Source organism: Symphalangus syndactylus, chromosome 6 (genome assembly GCF_028878055.3).
Source record: "Symphalangus syndactylus isolate Jambi chromosome 6, NHGRI_mSymSyn1-v2.1_pri, whole genome shotgun sequence".
NCBI lineage: Eukaryota > Metazoa > Chordata > Mammalia > Primates > Hylobatidae > Symphalangus > Symphalangus syndactylus.
In genome coordinates this window covers 84,682,621-84,703,229 of record NC_072428.2, presented here as the reverse complement: position 1 = coordinate 84,703,229, position 20,609 = coordinate 84,682,621, and positions in this window count along the sequence as shown.

The window sequence follows — 20,609 nt, the reverse complement described above, 5'->3', positions numbered from 1 at the left end:
AAGTATAATTGAAAGGCTATATTAATAAAAAAACTGTCTTGATCCATTGCTGTTTTTTAAAATACCCTCCAGTAACTGAATACTTTAGTTCAATAAAATTATTTTAAAAATTCTCCATATTCAATAAGAGCATTTCATGGAATTAGGGTTTCTACACCATTGGATCTTATCTACAAAAATGGTCATGGCTCTAATAACTATTTTTTATAAAAATATTATTGCTAAACTCCAAAAATTACATATACTGTTTGTTACAAGTATCTAACTTTAATATGAGTGTAACTTTAAGTGTCCTTGATGAAAACCAAAGAAAATGAATAAAATTTCAGTCTCATTTTATCTTAGCAGCATTCAAAATGAAACACTGGAAATGATTAGATATAAATTCCCTTCTAATAATAGAACTTTGCACATTTTGCATATTTTGCATTTTTCCCTCTACTTTACTAACATGTCTGATCCAATTTATTTCTAATCCCTTGCTTCTCCTTTTCCTGTTCTTCATTCTTCATTCTGTCTCAACTACCCACTTTGCCAGCCTTCTACTTACTTTTCATTACATCTTTTTGAACATATTTTTAAGTAAGCTCCAATGTACTTCTGCTTTTCAAAATAAAAGAAAAAAACTCTTCTTAACTGCTTTAAATAAAACTCAGTTTTCTTGAATGGTAAAACTCTCACACCTTTTTCTTCTGCAGTTTATTTAATGATATCCAATTAGAATGAATATTTTGTGCCTTGCCAATCTCTTACTACTTCCAGATAAATGTGCAGCAAAATAGCTTTGATTATATCCATATTTCTACATCTTAATCAATACTCTCCTTTTCACATTGTTCACTTCTTCCATTCTCTTGAATCAGATTTTTGCTACCATGACACTTCTCTGTGTCTCATTCAGCCACTCTTCACTCAGCTTTTTAGAGGCTTTCCAGAATCACATGCCTCTGCTTATGACCAGCCATTTCAATAATGGCATTGCTTGAACACTTACTATTACCTTAACCAACTTTACCAATATCCAAACTTGGGATATCTCTATAACACATTTCTGTGTTGTTGATTTTGAGCTGCACTTTGGATTCAATGCATATACATGGGATCAATCCTTCAAGGATCCTCAGTGTTTACAGTTCCAGGAGTGTTTCACATAATTTTATATTCTACAATTATTCCTCACCCTCACTATAACAGTCAACATATCTCATAACCTACATTGTAGAGCTTGAAGTCGTCCATTATGAAGTGTTTTCATTTCCCTTTTCCTCGATATCTTTCCAGTTTTACTTATTAAAAGTACATCCCCTATTAATGTGTTGAATCCTCCTTGCTCATTTACTTTGAATTTTAATTTGTTAATATCCATACTTCTTCCATGGTCTTTAGATCTCCTCTCTTACTTGGCTGTTTGCTCATTTCCTGAATGTATGCTTAGTTCATCCCTGCATTAAAATGTCTTCTACTTTCTCAAACCTTCTACTTCCTCATGCAACCATTAAACTAGTCTGCTTCCTCCCCATGTGGAAGAACATAATGGAGTAATTTCTACCTGCTTCTTGCATTTTTTATATTCCCATTTAGCTTTCCTTTCATACTCAGTTGCCAAACCAACAAACTCAACAAGAACACCAACTTCCCTCTAATAGTGGGCTTTACTCCCAGTTCTTGAACACTTTGAGCTTAGTTTCTGTAATAGTTTACACTTTCTTGTCTTTGAGGAATGTGTTTTCTTGGTATGTAGATGTTGTTTTCTTTAAACGTTCTTTTCTAGTTCTGTCAGTGTGACTGTTTTTTGTTTTCATTTTACATTTGTGTCTTCTCAGGTCTCTTCCTTTCTCTGTCTTAAATGTAGACAGTGCCAGGATTCTATCCTTGGCTTTCTCTTCCTTTGTATCCCACCCTTTTACTATGCTGTAGCATCTACTTTATTGTCCGTATCCATCTTGATATGTTATGATTATTGACAAATCAACATCCACAATGACAAATTAATCATTAATTTTCCTGAAATGGATATTCCATTCTTTATTTTTTAAAACTACTGTATGTTTTTTAGAAAGCATCCAAGTGTTGAAATCTCCAAATCATCATTGAATTATTCCAACCCTTCTTGTTAAAACTAAGTATGAAGTCTTGTAAAATCAATCTTTACTTTTTTTTTTTGAGACAGAGTCTCGCTCTGTCACCCAGTCTGGAGTGCAGTGGCACGATCTTGGCTCACTGCAAGCTCCGCCTCTGGGGTTTACGCCATTCTCCTGCCTCAGCCTCCCGAGTAGCTGGGACTACAGGCTTCTGCCACCACGCTCGGCTAATTTTTTGTATTTTTAGTAGAGACAGGGTTTAACTGTGTTAGCCAGGATGGTTTCGATCTCCTGACCTTGTGATCCGCCCGCCTCGGCCTCCCAAAGTGCTGGGATTACAGGCATGAGCCACTGTGCCAGGCCTGGGGTTTCTTATACAGTAAGAACATGTGTTAAAATTGTATTCTTTGCATTTTTCCATCTTTTGTTTCATACAAACTTTCTTTAAGTCAGTTAGAGGCATTCACATTGGCTAAGGGAAAAGTAGAACTGTTTTAGGCAGAGTAAAAAGAGGAAAACCATTTTTTTCTTAAAAAACATGGTCACTGTATATCAAAAAGAGTGTTAGCGGAAAGTAGTAAATAAAGTTTATGCAAAAATTGTCAAATTCCAGTGAAAATGAAAAAGACTCATCCACTCTATTTAATGGACTAGGAAATAAGTGGATGATTACCAGGGTTGGGACAGAAAACAGATATGGGAATATGATCTGGAGGCAGGAGTGTTGGCTATGAAAAATAAGTGCATTTGGCATTGGGAGGAGGAGTGAGTTGGCCTCAGAAATGAACTGTCCCTCAGCCTATCAGTGCTGGGGAATCACATGGAAGCTAGGCCAATATTTTCTTGTGCCATTATGTCATTATGCATTATGTCATTGCTTGTTAGCTTTGTAAGACTAATTATTGTGGGGTGTGAGCTCAGGATTGAAAGTTGTCTGCAAATCACTATTACATCATCCAGAAGAACAACCACTTAGTCTGGAACATTTGGCTAACCCTCATCTGAATTGTCCTGTTTTTCTAATAATTCAGGACATTTGTAAGAACCTCTAACAAATGATTGATAGACTTCCGCTAAAAAAGGTGGTGGCAGTGTAGAAAGAAAAAGCTTGGTATTTATGCTTGGGCAAGGTGGGATAATATCCTCCTGCATACAGACCGTGATACAAGCATCATTAGCTTGTGAATCTTGTGCAACTAAGTTTCATTGCGGACAAAATAGCACCCCTAAACGAGAAGAAATAATCTCTTTTTCTCTTTTATTGTTGTATCATTTTTTTCAGGGGATCCCTGGATTGCCATGAGAAAGAGTTAGGCCTCTCCTGAAACATTGATAGTAGGAATACCTACCAGCTAGGAGTGTACAGGTGGAGGTTAGAGACTTCCTTAAAATCAAACTAGATAAATATGAAACTTTTATAAAAAGTGAAATCTATTGAAACAAACAAGCAAGTAAACTAGCTTTCTTGGGAATATCTGCTGTGCTATGCTATGCCAACTAAATCGTGGTTCTAATGCAACTTCATGCGTTTATATGCCTGGCCATTAACCCTTTATGAGTCCCTATTTCTGAATGGAGAGGGAGGGACATAGAAAATCATCCTTAAACTTGTCCCTACCCTCTAGCAACATCACACAATCCTCTTTAAATCATCTTCATTCCCTGAGAAGGGAAAGAAAATCTACATTTAACTCATTAAATTTAACGGTAGACCTCTGCTCATTGTCAAACATATTTTCTGACCAAAGAGTAAATATGATTTCACCCTGAGGATGTTATTTTGAGGAAATCATTTTTCCTATTACTGAAAAAATGTATTGATGTTATTTTTGGAAAAAACTCTTCAATGCCAGGTGAAATGGTTTTGAACAATGGCTAGTGCGAATGGAAAAAAAAAGATGTTACTTGAATGAAAAGTCAATTTAAGAAACAGAGTACACTGTTGAAATGCTCAAATGGCTCAGCCTTTGAGATGATTAGTACCCTCAAATGAAACTGGTTTCCAGTGATCAAGTTAGAATGTGTGAGTAGCCTTGAGTAAGTTTCCATGTATAGAATTAGAGAGTAATACTGCCTTACTTCTAAATCCTTACCAGAAGGCAAGGAAACTCTGCACATATGTGATTAGGCTAGATAATCCCACGAGAAAGCACAGAGCAGAAAACGAGTAGACAGATAAGTACTCTGGAACCTCAGTTTAGTCTGGCCTTCACATTATGTTTACCTGGACAGCATAATGTGGAACTCCTGCCCTCCCGTACTTTGTTGTTATTAATAGTTGTGTCAAAAGTGAATAAAGATGGTGTTTGTAATCATTTTGCATGTGGAAGTCAGCCTGGTTTTACCAGTTTTATCTGATTGCTGATGTTGAATAAGAGATACCAATACAAGCAAGAATAAAAACAGTAATAGAAGCTTCTCCTACAAAACAATATGCCAAACTTCAAAAACATTTTCGTTGTGAAAGACAAAGGAAGGTTTTGGAGCTCTTCCAGATTAAAAGAGATCAAAATGACATGGCAACTCATAGCAACATAAGAGCCTGAACTGGGTCCAGATCAGGGGAAAATGCCATTAATTATTTTATCAGGATAACTGTCTATAACCTGAATGAAGAAAGCATATTAGACAATATAATTTTGTCAATGTTTAGTTTCCTTAGTTTGATAATGTTAGAGAATGTATTCTTGACTTTTAATATTACAAACTGAAGTTTTTGATGGTAAAGAGGAATGCAGTCTACAATGTTTCTCTTTATTGCTTCCAGCATAAAAACAAAACAGCTTCCACTGAAGCTTTTCAGGGTTTTGGAAGCAGAGTGGGTGTGCTCCCTGAGACCCCCAGAAAGGCCACCTGCCAAGATGAAGGGCTTAATAACTAATTTTTATCTGTTATCTGTGTAATGTCCCTGGGCAATACTTGAAGATTGTGAGAAAGAAATCAGAACTGGATGCACCTTCAGTAAAGTGCTGGAAGAGATAAAAGACACTAAACTTCCTGAGAGAAACTAAAGTAGTTTCCTATCATACTGTCCACTAGAATGTTTTTTCCTCAGGCCAGACTGAAGGCAGCTGTGAAGCAGAACCATTGGGAGATAAATGAGAGATTGAGAGATCAGTGGTCCTATTGCAAATGACCACTGTACTGGAGTTGCTCACGAGCAAATATCTGAGCCATCTCCACCAGCAGTTGCTTGAGGTCTGCACCTACAGAGCTTTTAAGCTCAGAAAAGCTCAATAAAAGCCCAGAAAAATTTATGAAAGGATTATAAAGTGAAAACTTTTTACTCTCAATCTTGCATAGAGAGAAAAAGATATCCAGTGTAAAATTAGTTTTCCAAAGAATAATGATAAAAGGAAATAACAGGTGTGTTAAAGGAACTAAAATGGTCTTGACAGTTTTAAGAAATAATGAGGCAAATAGTATTATTCACTTTAATTATTCCATTTAGGATTTATAGCTTGGCAAAACAAACTGAAAAATAAGGGAAAGGAGGAAGAGTCCGTTTGCATCACTGCCCAGATTTCTGTCAAACATGTCTAAGCACAGGTTTTATCAACCAGGGCTGGCCAGCAGCCGTCGGGGTTTCAGATAAACACTGATTCCTAAGGAATTTCTCAGCAGCTTGGGGAGTGAGCTGTTTGCACTGGAGCTGACACAGGTGTGTATGTCATTAACCCCAACAAGATCTTCAGACAGAGAAGCCATATATAACTGTCTAAACACTGCTCAGTAGCACCTCTGGGCATAGTAAGGAAGAGAATAATAGTGTTGGTGTATGGTATTATTTTCCCTTTCTAGAAAAATTTTCTGTCTGAGATGATCACAACTCTGCTACTATTAGAAAACATATATATATATATATATATATATATATATATATATATATACTTATATACACATTATTTCTCTTCCAAATTTTCTTATAGTGGTATGTTCTGAATGTGTAAAAACAATTCTTGTCTAACAGAATTTGCGTGTCTTACCAAGTATGTTGTCAGGGGTATTTATAAGGCAAATATTGGGTGCTCTTGTCTTATTCATCAGTAATTTAAAAATCTAATTTTTCAGAAAAAGATCTAGAACACTGATTAGTGGACATTACAAAAAAGAACATTAGTTTTCTGATTTCACCATATAACCAAGCCTTATCAACTGAATTACTGTTTCTCAGAGGGAAAAGGAAGGTAATGTTTAAAAGAGGATCTCTGTTCAAGGGAATAATTTTTCCTTATTCTTGATATTGGAACAGAACCCAGCTAAGGATTTGGAGCCAATTGAAATGGTAAAATGTATAATATGGGTGAAAGATAAAGCAATTTATATTCATAAAAATATTTTAGAAAAAATAGAGGTCATGATTTTTAAGCATAAGTGAAGGAATTATCCTAGAATAATGTGTGTGTCAGAAGGTGAAAATGGTGACTATGTAGGTACAATTTCATGCCAAATATCTGTTTTCTCCGTAAGTAGGAAGGGAATACCACTGCAGGTCTGAGTGAAGCCAGTCTTAGGAGCATGGCAGGTTGGAGTTGAAGGGAATAGGAGAGGTGGCTGGCATTTTATTTATAGAAACATCCTAATTTCTTCAATTTTTAAGCTTAAAAATAACAATTTCTCTTTATTAAAAATTTCATAGTTTATGACTTACTTCTGTACAACTAAAATCTTGTAAGGCCCCCTTTGAGACCTTATGCCATTCCACTTTATTTATCCCCAATTTTCATATGTAACTTCAGACATCCCAGTAGTTAGGTATAAGGTAGTTACACACTGACCCCTCTAACTGGCTTTCAGATATCAAATGAGCTACCATGAGCAGAATTATGACCATTTCAAGCTGTTTCCTAGTGACACTACCTGCAACCCAAGAACTCCTTTTTGTAGGTCATTATATTTATCAAAACGCTTGCATTTGTTGGCTAGATGATTTAATATTTTATTTATTTATTTATTTTGAGATGGGGTCTCGCTGTATGTATGTATGTATGTATTTATTTATTTATTTTGAGACGGGGTCTCGCTCTGTCACCCACGCTGGAGTGCAGTGGCATGATCTCGGCTCACTGCAACCTCCAACTTCCAGGTTCAAGCAATGCTCCTGTCTCAGCCTTCTGAGTAGCTGGGACTACAGGCACGAGCCACCATGCCCAGCCAATTTTTGTATTTTTAGTAGAGACGGGGTTTCACCATGTTGGCCAGGATGGTCTCGATCTCTTGACTTCATGATCTGCCCACCTTGGCCTCCCAAAGTGCTGGGATTACAGGCATGAGCCACCGCACCCAGACAACATTTTAATTTTTAATGCTTTGTTTTGTACTTTTATAAAATTATTGGTATGCAGAAAAATAAAAATAATGCCACTAGTTTTAAAAATCATCTCATAAACTTAATATGATGAGATAAAGCAGAAATAATGAAACAAATATTTGGTGTTTTAAATAGTGAACCTTTAACTATCAATTGCATTCTAATTTGAATTAAGCCAGATAATGTATCAATTTTGAGTAAAGTACACAAGCTAAAGAACAAGCACAAGATGCCAGAGCTAAAGAATTTTTAAAAATGTGTAAAGGAGGAGGGAGTGTTAATAAATTTTAATTTTTATGTAATTGTGTATTAACACGCATTTGAAATAGTACAGAGATTTGTTGTATTTTTTACCCAGTTTCTTCAATAACTTTTTGCAATAATATACTACAAAATCAAACCAAGAAATTGACATTGGTGAAATTCATTGGCATTATTCAGATTTCAACAGTTTTCATGCACTCATAATTAAGGGATTGAATAATTCTTTTTTAAATTAATAAACTTTTCTAGAGCAGTTTTAGGTTCACAGCAGTATTTAGCAGAACATGCAGATAGAATTCCCATATACCTCTGTCTCTTAAACACCACAACCTTCCTCACTATCAACATCCGAAACCATAGTGATAAATTTGTTACAATCAATGGAAGTACATCTACAAATTATTGTCAAAGCCCACAGTTTACATTACGATTTACTTGAGGTGGCGTACATTCTATGGATTTAGATCAATGTTATAATGACTCCTATCCACCATTGTAGTATCATACAGAACAGTTTATCTGCCTTACAAATTTTCTGTGATCTGCATACTCATACCTTTCTGTCTGCTAACCTGTGGCAACCACTAATATTGTCATTATAGTTTTGCTTTTTCCAGAATGTCATATAGTTGAAATCATGCAGTATATAGACTTTTAAGATTGGTTTATTTCATTTAGTAAAGGGCATTTAAGTTTCCTTCTTTTCTCTTCATGGCTTGATAGCTAATTTCTTTTCATTGCTGAAAAATATTCTATTGCCTGATGTACCCCAATTTTTTATCTATTCATCCTATTGAAGGCCTTCTTGGTTGCATCCAACTTTTGACAATTGAGGATAACACTCCAATAATAAACATCCATGTAATAGCTTTTGTGTGAGCGTTAAGTTTTCAGTTCATTTGGGTAAATGCTAAAGAATGCAATGACTGGATCTTATGTTTATTTTGTAAGAAACCACAATTCCAAGGGAGCTGCACTATTTTTCATTCTCATCCCCAATGAATGAGAGTTTCTGTTGTTCCACATCCTCACCATCATTTGGTGTTGTCAGTGTTTTGGATTTTGGCCATTCTAGAATACGTGTAGTGGGATATCAGTACTGTTTTTTTTTTTTTTTTTTTTTTTTTTTCGAGACGGAGTCTCGCTCTGTCACCCAGGCTGGAGTGCAGTGGCGCGATCTCGGCTCACTGCAAGCTCCGCCTCCCGGGTTCACGCCATTCTGCCTCAGCCTCTCCGAGTAGCTGGGACTACAGGCGCCCGCCACCACGCCCGGCTAATTTTTTTTGTATTTTTAGTAGAGACGGGGTTTCACCGTGGTCTCGATCTCCTGACCTAGTGATCCGCCCGCCTCGGCCTCCCAAAGTGCTGGGATTACAAGCGTGAGCCACCGCTTTTAATTTGAAATTCCTAATTGCATATAATGTTGAACATCTTTTCAAATGCTTGCTATCTGTACATTTTTTGATGATGTATCTGTTCAGGTATTTTGCACGTTTCTTTTATCCATTGGTTTGTTTTCTTATTGTTGAATTTTAAGAGTTCTTTGTATACTTTAGATAACTTCCTTTATCAGATGTACCTTATGCACATATTTTCTTTCAGTCTATGGTAAAGTACAGCTTATCACTTCTTTCTTTTATGCATTGTACCGTTAGTGTCATATCTAGAAAGTTATTGCCATACCCAGTGTCACCTATGTTTTTTCCCATTTTATTTTCTAGAGGTTTTATAGTTTACATTTTACATATAGATCTATGACCCACTTAAAATTAGTTCTTATAAAGGGTAGAAAATCTGCATGTAAATTCATTTTATTGCATGTGGATGTCCAGTTGTTCCATCATCATTTGTTGCAAATGTCTTTATTCCTGGATTGCCTTTGCTCTTTCGTCAAAAATCAATGGGCTATAATTATTGGTCAATTTCTGGACTATCTATTCTAGTCTATCAATCTGTCTCTTCTTTCTCTAATACAACACTGTCACTATTACTGGAGGCTTCTAGTAGTTCTGGAAGTCAAGTAGTGTCAACACTCCTACTTTGCTTTTCTCATTCAATGTTAATTTGGCCATTTGGGTTTGGATTTTCCATACAGACTTTAGATTTAGGTTGTCAATATCCACAAACTAACTTTCTGAGCTATTGTTTGGGATTGCATTTAATCCGTAGATCAAGTTGGAAAGAATTGGCAACCTGACAATATTGAGTCTTCCTGCACATGAATATAGAATTTCTCTTCATTTATTTTGTCCTTCTTTTGCTTCATCACAGTTTTGTAGTTTTTCTTTTATAGATCTTGTACATAGTTTTTTAGATTTATACCTCAGTATTTTATTTTGGGCAGTACTAATGTAAATAGCACTGCATTTTAAAAAACTTTAAATTTTCTAAATTTTATTATTTTTATAAATGTACTTAAAATTATTTATTGCATTCTCATTGCCATCAGGTAAAATAAACACATCTTATTAAGGTTTATCAATTCTATTATTTCTATTTCAGTGCTTCTCAAACTTTAAAGTGCCTTAGGAATCACCTGGGGATCTTGCTAAATGCAGATTCAAATTTAGTATGTGTTATGGTTTAAATGTATCCCCTCCCAAATTCATGTTGAAACTTAATCTCCACTGTGGTAGTATTAAGAGTGAGGCCTCTTGGAAAGTGATTAAGTTGTAACGTCTCCACCCTTGTAAATGGATTAGTGCCTTCTAAAAGCTAAGGACTAGGTTAGGCCTGTTTTTGTCCCTCTTCCACTGCCACGTGAGGAAACAGTGTGGCATCATCTTGAAGCAGACAGCAGTCTTTAACTGATGCTAGACCTGCTGGTGCTTTGCTTTTGGACCTCCCAGCTTCCAGAATGATGAGAAATTCATTTCTGTTGTTTGTAAATTATCCAATCTGTGGCATATTGTCATAGCAGCACAAATTAACTGACACAGAAAGTCTGCAGAGACACTTGAGATATGACATTTCTATGAGCTCCTAGGTGATGCTGACCACTTCTGAACTCTCAATATATGCTTCATAATAAACTAAGGAAAATTATACTGGAACTGTACTCACAAACGTTAACATTCAGTTGGTCTGAAGTTTTTTCACAAGTTCACTGAATGGTTTGAGCCAGTTGTAGTTGATAACTACTACCTGTTTCACTTTTTGCTTCTTTTAACTTACATTGTGCACTCTGGTGTTGTATCTTTAATTTCAAATTCCACTTTCTCATTACTGTTATAAAGGAAAGCGACTGTCTTTTGTATATTAACTTCATATTCTGTAACCAACCTGTAACTATTTATTAGTTCCAGAAGTTATTTTCTGGATTCTTTTTAATTTTCTACATAATCATGTCTTCTACAAAGATAGTTTTATTTCTTTTTTCCTGTTAGGTCTAACATTCATTTGTTTTTCTTATCCTATTTGATTAGCTAAGACTTCCAACAAAATGTTGAAAAGCTCTGATGGGAGGGGACATCCTTGTCTTTTTCTTGATCTTAGGAAAAATGCTTTAAGTTTCTTATTAAGTATGATGTTCACTATAGACGTTTTGTAGATGATCTTATTCAAGATGTGAAAGTCCCCTTCTATTCTTAGTTTGCCGAGGGTGAGTGTTAGATTTTTGTCAAGTGCATTTTCTGCATTGATTGATATTATCATATGATTTTTTTTTCTTTTTAGATTGTTGATGTGATGGATTATATTACTTGAATTTCCGATGTTGAAGCAGCCTTGCATGGCTGAGATAAATCTCATTTGGTTGTGGTGTATTATTCTTTGCATATATTATTGGATTTGATTTGCTAATATTTTGTTGAGGATTTTTGCCTCTATGTCATGATAGACATTGGTTTGTAGTTTTTTCTTATAATTTCTTCTTCTGGTTTTAATATTAGAGTGATGGTTACCTCATACAATGAGTTTGGAAGTATTCCCTCTGCTTATAATTTCTAGATTAGACTGCAAAGAATTGGCATAATTTCTTCCCTAAGTATTTGGTAGAATTCACTAGTGAACATATCTGGTCCTGGTGTTTTCTGTCTTTAAAAGTTGTTAATTATTGATTAAATGTTTTAAAAGATATAGACCAATTAATATCTATTTCTTCTTATGTCAGCTTTGGCAGATAATTATGTCTTTCAAGGAATTGATTCATTTCACCCAGTCTATCAAATTTGTGTGCATAATTTTGCTCATAGCACCCCTTTATTAACACTTAAATGCCCACTGGATTTTAATGCTGTCCTTTCTGTCATTTCTCTTATTAGAAATTTCTGTCATCTTTCCAACCCACAGAGTTGGAGAAAATCTTCACAATCTATACATCTGACTAAGGACTAATATCTAGAATCTACAATGAACTCATAAAATTATCAAGAAAAAAACAAACAATCCCCTCAAATAGTGGGCTAAGAATATGAATAGGTGATTCTCAAAATAAGATATACAAAAGACCAACAGACATATGAAAAAATACTCAACATCACTAATTATCAGGGAAATGCAAATCAAAACCACAATGAATTATCACCTTACTCCTGCAAGAATGGCCATAATCAAAAAGTCAAAAAATAATGGATGTTGACGTGGATGCAGTGAAAAGGGAACACATCTACACTGGTAGTGGGAATGTAAACTGGTACAACCACTATGGAAAACAGTATGGAGTTTCCTTGAAGAACTAAAAGTAGAACTACCATTTGATCCAGCGTACCATTTGATCCAGATAGTAGGTCTCTACCCAGAGGAAAATAAGTTATTATACAAAAAAGATACTTGCACAAGCTTGTTTATAGTAGCACAATTCACAATTGCAAAAATATGGAACCAACCCAAATGCCCATCAATCAATGAGTGAATCAACTGTATATATATAAGGAATTATATATATATATGGAATTTTATATATATATGGAATTATATATATGGAATTATATATATGGAATTACATATATATGGAATTATATATATATGGAATTATATATATATGGAATTATATATATATATGGAATTATATATATATGGAATTATATATATATGGAATATATGTATGCACACATATAATGGAATACTAGTCAGCCATAAAAGAAATGAATTAATGGCATTAGCAGCAACCTGGATGGGATTGGAGACTTGTTTTAAGTGAAGAAACTCAGGAATGGAGAATCAAACATCGTTATGTTCTCACTCATAAGTGGGAGCTAAGCTATGAGGATGATACAATGGACTTTGGGGACTCGAGGAAAGAGTAGGAAGGGTGTGAGGGAAAAAAGACTACAAATTGGGTTCAGTATATAATGCTCAGGTGAGGGGTGCACCAAAATCTCACAAATCACTGCTAAATAACTTACTCATGTAACCAAATGCCACTGTTCTCCAAAAACCTATGGAAATAAAAATAAGTAAATAAATAAACTACAATAAGATAACATCTTTCCTCATTTAAAGTGGATTTTATCCAAAAGTAAGGCAATAACAAATGCCTGCCAGGATGTGGAGAAAAGGGAACCGCTGTACACTGTTGGTGGGAATGTAAATTCATACAACCACTATGGAGAACAGTTTGGAGGTTCCTCAAGAACTAAAAATAGAGCTGCCATAAAAAAAAAGAAATTTGTGTAAACTTTGCTTCCTGCTTCATTAATCTGACAAGCAAGTAATCCATCTTATGGACCTTCTCAAAGAATCAGCCTTTGGTTTTGTTGATTTTCTGTATTGATTCCTTGTTTTCATTTTCATAAATTTCTAACTTTTATTATTTATCTTCTTCGGCTTGCATTGAATTTAATTTGCTTTTCTTTTTGTAGCTTCCTGGGTGGACACTTAGATTAATAATTTTACATTTTTTCTAATATAATTATTCAGTGCTATAAATTGTACTCTCACCACTGCTTTTACTGCATTTCACAAATTTTGATAAGATGTATTTTCATTTTCACTTACTTCTATACATTTTTAAATGTCTGTGAGATATTTTTTATTTACCTATATGCTCTGTGTGCTATAGAAAGGTATGTGATTTAATCTCCAAGCATTTTGAGATTTTTCTGGCTCTTTCTGTTATTTGTCTCTAGTTTAATTTCATTGTGGCCTTAGAGCAAACATTGTTGTTTAGTGGTAGTGTTGAGTTAAACTCTGTTCCTACTGATTTACTGCCTGCTGGTTCTGTCTATTTCAGTTACAGGGGTGTCATGGTCTCCAACAATAATATTGGATTTATCTACTTGTCCTTATGGCTATACCAGTTTTTGCCTCATATACTTTGATGAAGCTTTGTTTTTGGGTGCATAAACATTAAGGATTGTTAAGTCTTCTTATATTATTGACCAAATTATCATTATGTAGTTCTCTCTCTTTATCCATGACAATTTTTCTTTCTCTGAAGTATGCTTTTCTATCTGAAATTAAAACAAAAACTGATTTTTTTACCTTTAGTAAAGCTTGTAATTTTGTCATCAAACATAGACATGGTGTAGTAGAGAAAAGGAACGGTGGTATAAGGCTTTAGTAATGTTGTAGTACGGTTTGCGGAGAGAGAAAATGTTATGTAGTTTTTTGGGTAGGTCTCAGGCTTTGTTGAGCTTGTGACTCTGGACTATTGTCACCAGTTCTATTGTCCCCCACACCACCAAGTGAGGTGAGATAGATAGAGTGGGCTTCAGTTGGGTATTTCTTTTGTCCTAAGTCAGTCTCTGATGGAACCTCAGCAGGTTAAGTTCTAGTAAAATAATTTATCCTGAAGGCAAGCCTTGTTTATGGGGACAGGATGTAATGGCATATTTCAAAATGGTTTGCTTTTCCTTCCCTCTGCTGGAACCACAAAACATTTTTTTCTCTGTTATTCTCTGTGAGGTCCTGTAAGAGCTCCTGGAGGTAAAGTTCACAAAAGTGTAGGGCTCCCCATGAGTGGAGTTTTTCTGTCTCATATTTGTTCACACTAAATCTCCAGCAACTTGTCAATTCCAGTACAGGTTTTTCTACCCTGAGACTGGTTCGTGCAGAGGTGTCTGTTTGTGGGTTTCTGCTCTGTAAATTATGATTCTTGTATTTGCCTGTCTGTCTCAAATTTTTGGTGCAAAGTTTGCCTTATGACTTCATTTCTCTGACAAATTTAAAAAGACTTGTTGATTTTTTAGTTTGTTCAGCCTTTTTACCTGTTGTTAAGATGGAATAGCAACTTCTAAGCCCCTTATCTGCTGGACCAGAGCCCAGAAATCTGTACTTTATTTTTTAACTACAAAAAAATGGAATCTTCCACATGAAATGTGAAGTCTACGGAAGGTTTTTAATATTTGACTTGCAGTTCTTTTCAGGAACTCATTATATTGGAAATTATAAGAATAGCTTTATTCTGAATTTATTTTAACGTTTTCCCACTGAAGATGTTGCAATTTCAGAATTTCTTATTTTGTAAATCACATTCATGCTATCTCATATTGACAATAAGAATATTCAGCAACATTAGTGTTGTTTACCGCATTCAAGAAAATAATTAATTACTAGGTATGTTATGGGGATATGATAAAGTTACAGTATATATCTTGTTTAAATATCTGATATACTCAATGTATGTTGTCTTGGTCCATTTAGTGTTGCTATAAGAGAATACCAAAGGCTAGGTAACTTATAAAGAAAAGAGGCATATTTGCTGAGGATTTTCATGGATGATAAGTCTAAGGGCATGGAACTGGCATCTGCTTAGCTTCTGATGAGGACCTGGTGCTGCTTCATAACATAGCGGAGAAGCAGAAAGATAAGTGGACATGAGCAAAGAGAGATGCACTAGAAGCTGCACTCACCTATAGCAACTTGCTCTCAGAAAAACTAATCCATTTCCACGAAAGTGAGGACTCGCTCACTCCTGAGAAGTGGCATTAATCTACTCATAAGGGTGGTACCCTCACCAACTAAACATCTCCCACTAGTAATCCCCACTTCCACCAACACTGCCACATTGGGAGTCAAATCTCAATATGATTTTCAGAGGGGAATAATCAAACTGCAGCATATATTTTCTCCATTCTTTGTGATCATTTTGTTTATATACTTATGCTTATAAAACATTCTTTGCATTGGTGCAAGCCACATATCGTTGAATATAAAATAAACTGCAAATCTCTAGGTTGTGATAGTCCAGGAGGTATGTGTCAGTCTAAAGTAGGAAGCAAAAAATAATGACAGGAGTTAGAGGGGTAATATTTTTATGTAGTTTTAAAATCTAAATTATTCTTCTTCCAGGCAAAATCCCGGATGTACTGCACAATCTTTTTTTTTTGTTTGAGACGTAGTCTTGCTCTGTTGCCAGGCTGGAATGCAGTGGTGCGATCTCGGCTCACTGCAACTTCTGAGTCCTGGGTTCAAGTGATTCTCTTACTTCAGCCTCCTGAGTAGCTGGGACTATAGGCACCCGCCTCCACGCCCGGCTAATTTTTTTGTATTTTAGTAGAGACTGGGATTCACCATGTTGGCCAGGATGTTCTTGATCTCTTGACCTCGTGATCCGCCTGCCTTGGCCTCCCAAAGTGTTGGGATTACAGGCGTGAGCCACTGCGCCCAGCCAGAATCTATTTTGTTACTGAAGTGAAACACGAAGAGACAAGTCCTTTCTTTTTGAGGGATGTAGCAGCAATTTATAATTTATAGAGTACGTTAATAGTGTATGTATGGCACATTAAGATGCTGAATCTAATGTGTGAACTTTGAAAAAATACAAAACCTTGAAACAAAAGCATTATAATTCAAAATTGTAAGGTTGAGAAATGGAAGAGTGTGAAGTTAAAAAGAAGATCATTGGAGAATATAGAACTGGAATGATTTAAGAACAAGATAATCTTCAGAGGCTGAGAATAGAGATTCAGTACATAGATTGTGAAGTAGAAAATAAGAAAAATTCTTTACAGAATTGTGCCTGAATAAAGACTGGTGGAAATTTAAGCATAGCACTGTATTCAGACATCTATATGCCTATTTTGAAGAAATAGCACTATGAAAACAAAAATTCTAAAAGCTTTACTCAGCTATAATGTTTGACTTTCTCAAAAAACTTTCCTTAATAACATATCTTCACTCCTTTGTATTTACTTCACATTAAATCAAGTTGAAATTTTTATACCCTTTGGTTTCCCATCCTCAGTATACACATGAAACTTCAACACTTATCTTACTTAGGCGCAGTTAAGTTTTAAATGAACTAGAACTAACAAAGATGAGCCGATTAAATATGTGAATAATTATCAATCTTTCACATAGCATATTTTTTTTCTTTCATAAGATTAAATGGGTAAAACAAAAATGCTAGTTTAAAAGATACAGATTATTTCTCATTATATCTTCTCTTAGATTTCTCTATTAGAGTTATAATTAAGGTATTTCTCACGTAGTAACAAAACGTGTATTACTTTCTAGACTTGTTATCTTGCCTTTGGCTATATCATAGTTTAAGCAACTAGGTGAGATTAGAAGAATAAAAGATAAACCAGTAAATCTGCTGGAAAATAGGGTTTGGTAACATAATAGAAATGGCAAAACAAACAAACAAAAAACTCTAAGATGTAGAACATACGGATAAAAACCATAAAATTTGAGTAGATGTTAATGAACATGTTTATTATTTGTCTCCATGACAATGTGCACGATTCAATGTTGACATGTATTTATTCATTATGCAAATATATTCATTTAGGCTATGCTATTTTAATTTCAGTCATTAAAACTTTATGTAAGAGCCTTCTTTATGTTTACAATTTGTGCTTTCAGTTTGGGGAAAGCTTCTCCAATAGTATATCTTTAAGCACAGCAAAGATAAGATTATTTAAGGCAGATTGAGTTACTCATTCAGATGAATTGTAATTTTTCACAAATGACAACAGAAGTGTATTTGGAAGTACTTCACACAAAAAGCTATAGAAAACTTTCTCATAACTTTCCAAAAGTTGTAAGAGGCCCTCAATAACTTCATCTTCCTTCAGCTTTTTTTTCTGTGGAGATGTGAATCATTTCCTTCAACTGCAAATGTAATTGTGCCATTTTAACGAGTGAACTAATTGGTGGAAAATGAATGACACAGGTATATATGAAACACTTAATTGTCAATATTACTCAGAGAAATAAAAACTAAAACCTCAAGGAGATAAATCATAGTAGATACATTTCTACTAGTTTGTATAAATTAGAAGTGTGAAAATACCAAGTTTGGGTGATGATATGTAATAATGGGAATATAGGGTGTATTCTTACCAGCACTGAATAAAACCTGATAATATCTAGTAAATTTGAAGATAATAATTCCCTATGACCTGGAATTCCACTCCTTGGTAGGTAACCTAAAGAAACTCTTTTATTCAGGACCCCGGAGACATGTATAAGGATGCTCATAAGCTTGTTGAGATGAGCCTTCTTGTAGTAGCATCTTAATTTTCTTTCCATGCAAAATGTATAAATAAAATTTGATACAATATAACAGTAAAAAATCTACAACTACCTGCAAAAAAAATATAAAAATCTAAAAAAAAATGTTGAAAGTATATGTAAGTCACTGAAAAATTTGTGTAAAATAATTTCATTTACTTAAAAGTCAAAATATATATCAATACAGTGGTGGCCTCTGGGAATAAATGTAAGGAGCATGAGACCAGGAAGGGGCTCATAGAGAAATTCAAACTTACTAAAAATTGTCTGTTTCTTAAGTTACATCCTGCCTATATTGATTAATCTTTAAATGGCAAGAAATAACACAGGGAATAATCACTGACAGAAGAGATGCACACAAGGTAAGTCTCACATTCACCTAAGATTTCTCCAGAAGTAAATCCACACACAGAAACATTTGAAAATTAAGAAAAGCGGAAAAAATAGATTGCTGTCTCATTATATAAAAAATAAATTTCAAGGTAATTCAAATTTACATATGAAGAGCAAACTTTAAGTGCTATAGAAGAACAATAAGAGGTCATTTTGTGGTCTTAGAGTGAGGAAGATTTCTTAACTAAGACATCATGTGCACAAACTAAAAATCCTTGACTATATTAGCAGTTAAGTATATATGCATCTCAAAAAATCATTTAGAAAAGAAGTTATTTTGTGAATGCCTACAAATGATTTTAAGTTTACATGGAGAGGCAAAAGAGCCAGAGTAACTAAATCAACATCAAATAGGAAAAAAAAAGTAGAAGGACTGATACTACCTGACTTCCAGACTTACTATAAAACTATAGTAATCAAGGCAATGTAACATTGGCTAAAGAATAGACAGGTAGATTTACAGAACTGAATAGGGAGCCAAGAAATAAATGCACAGATATAGTCAACTGATCTTTGACAAATAAACAGGGGAAACACAATGGAGAAAAGACATTTTTTTCCAACAAATTATGCAAGAACAGCTGGATACCTAGAAACAAAAAAATGAATCTAGACACAGACCTTACCATGCAAATTACCTCAAAGTGCATTATACGCATAAAGGTAAAACCAAACAATAAAACTTTTAGAAGATAACTGAAGAGAAAATTTAGGTGACACTGAGTATGGCAATGACATAAATACCATGCAAAAGGCATAATTCATGAAAGAAAAAATGTCAAAAGTTTGAAAAGACAAGCCACACACTGGACAAAATATTTGCAAAAGACATATGAGATACAGGACTGAAATATATGAAGAACTCTTAAAATGCAACAAAAAGAAAACAATCTGATAACAAAAAAAGGGGCCAAGAACTGAACAGACACCTCACCAAGAAGATATACAGAGAGCAAATAAGCTTATGAAAAGACATTGTAGGCCATATGTCATCAGGGAAATCCACTTTAAAACAACAATGAGATACTACTACACACTACCAGAATGCCCAAAACTTAGAACAGTGACACCACCAAATGCTGTTGAGAATGTGGAGTAACTGTCACACTCATTCATTGATACTGGGAATGGAAATTGGCATAATCACTTTGGAATATAATTTGGTGGTTTCTTACAAAACTAAAAACATTCTTACCATATGATCCAGCAATTGTGGTCCTTGGTATTTACTCATAGGAATTGATAACGCATAGCCACACAAAAGCTTGCACATAGATGTTTATAGCAATTTAATTCATAATTGCCAAAACTTGAAAGCAACCAAGATGTCCTTTAGTAGGTGAATACAGAAATAAAGTGTGATACATCTAGACAATGGAATATTATTCAGCACTGAAAAGCCATGAGCTATCCAGCCATGAAAAGACATGGAGGAAACTTAAATAAATGCACTTCACTAAGTGAAAGAAATCAATCTGAAAAACCTAAATACAGTATGATTCTAATAAATGATATTCTGGAAAAGCCATAACTATGGAAACGGTAAAAAAAAAAAGTCGGTGGTTCTCAGGATTTAGCAGAGAGGTTATAGATGAATAGGCAGGGCATAGATGATTTTTAGAGGAGTAAAACTTTTGTGTGACACTACAATTGTGGATATATGACATTACACATTTGTCAAAACCCATAGAACGTACAACACCAAGAGTGAACCCAAATGTAAACTATGGACATTGGGTAAAAATAATGTGCCAATGTAGTTTAATTAGTTGTAACAGACGTACCACTCCGATGGGGGATGTTGACAATGGGAGAGGCTATGCATGTGTGGGAGCAGGCAGGGGCATACAGTATCTCTTCCTCTCAACTTTGCTGTTATCCTAAAATCACTCTAAACTATAGTCTTCTTAAGTGTTCTAAAAACAAACAAACAAAAAACCTATTGAATGATGAGATGAGAATGTCACTTTACTGCTGTGTTCTTCCTCCCCAAAACATGTAATCCCAGTCTACAAAACATCTGACCAATTATCTTCACAGCAATCAAGGTAATCAAAAACAAGGAAAGTCTGAAAAACTGACACAGAAAAGAAGAGCTGAAGGATACGTGACAATTAAAGGTAATATGGTATCATGGATGGGATCCTGGAATAGAAAAA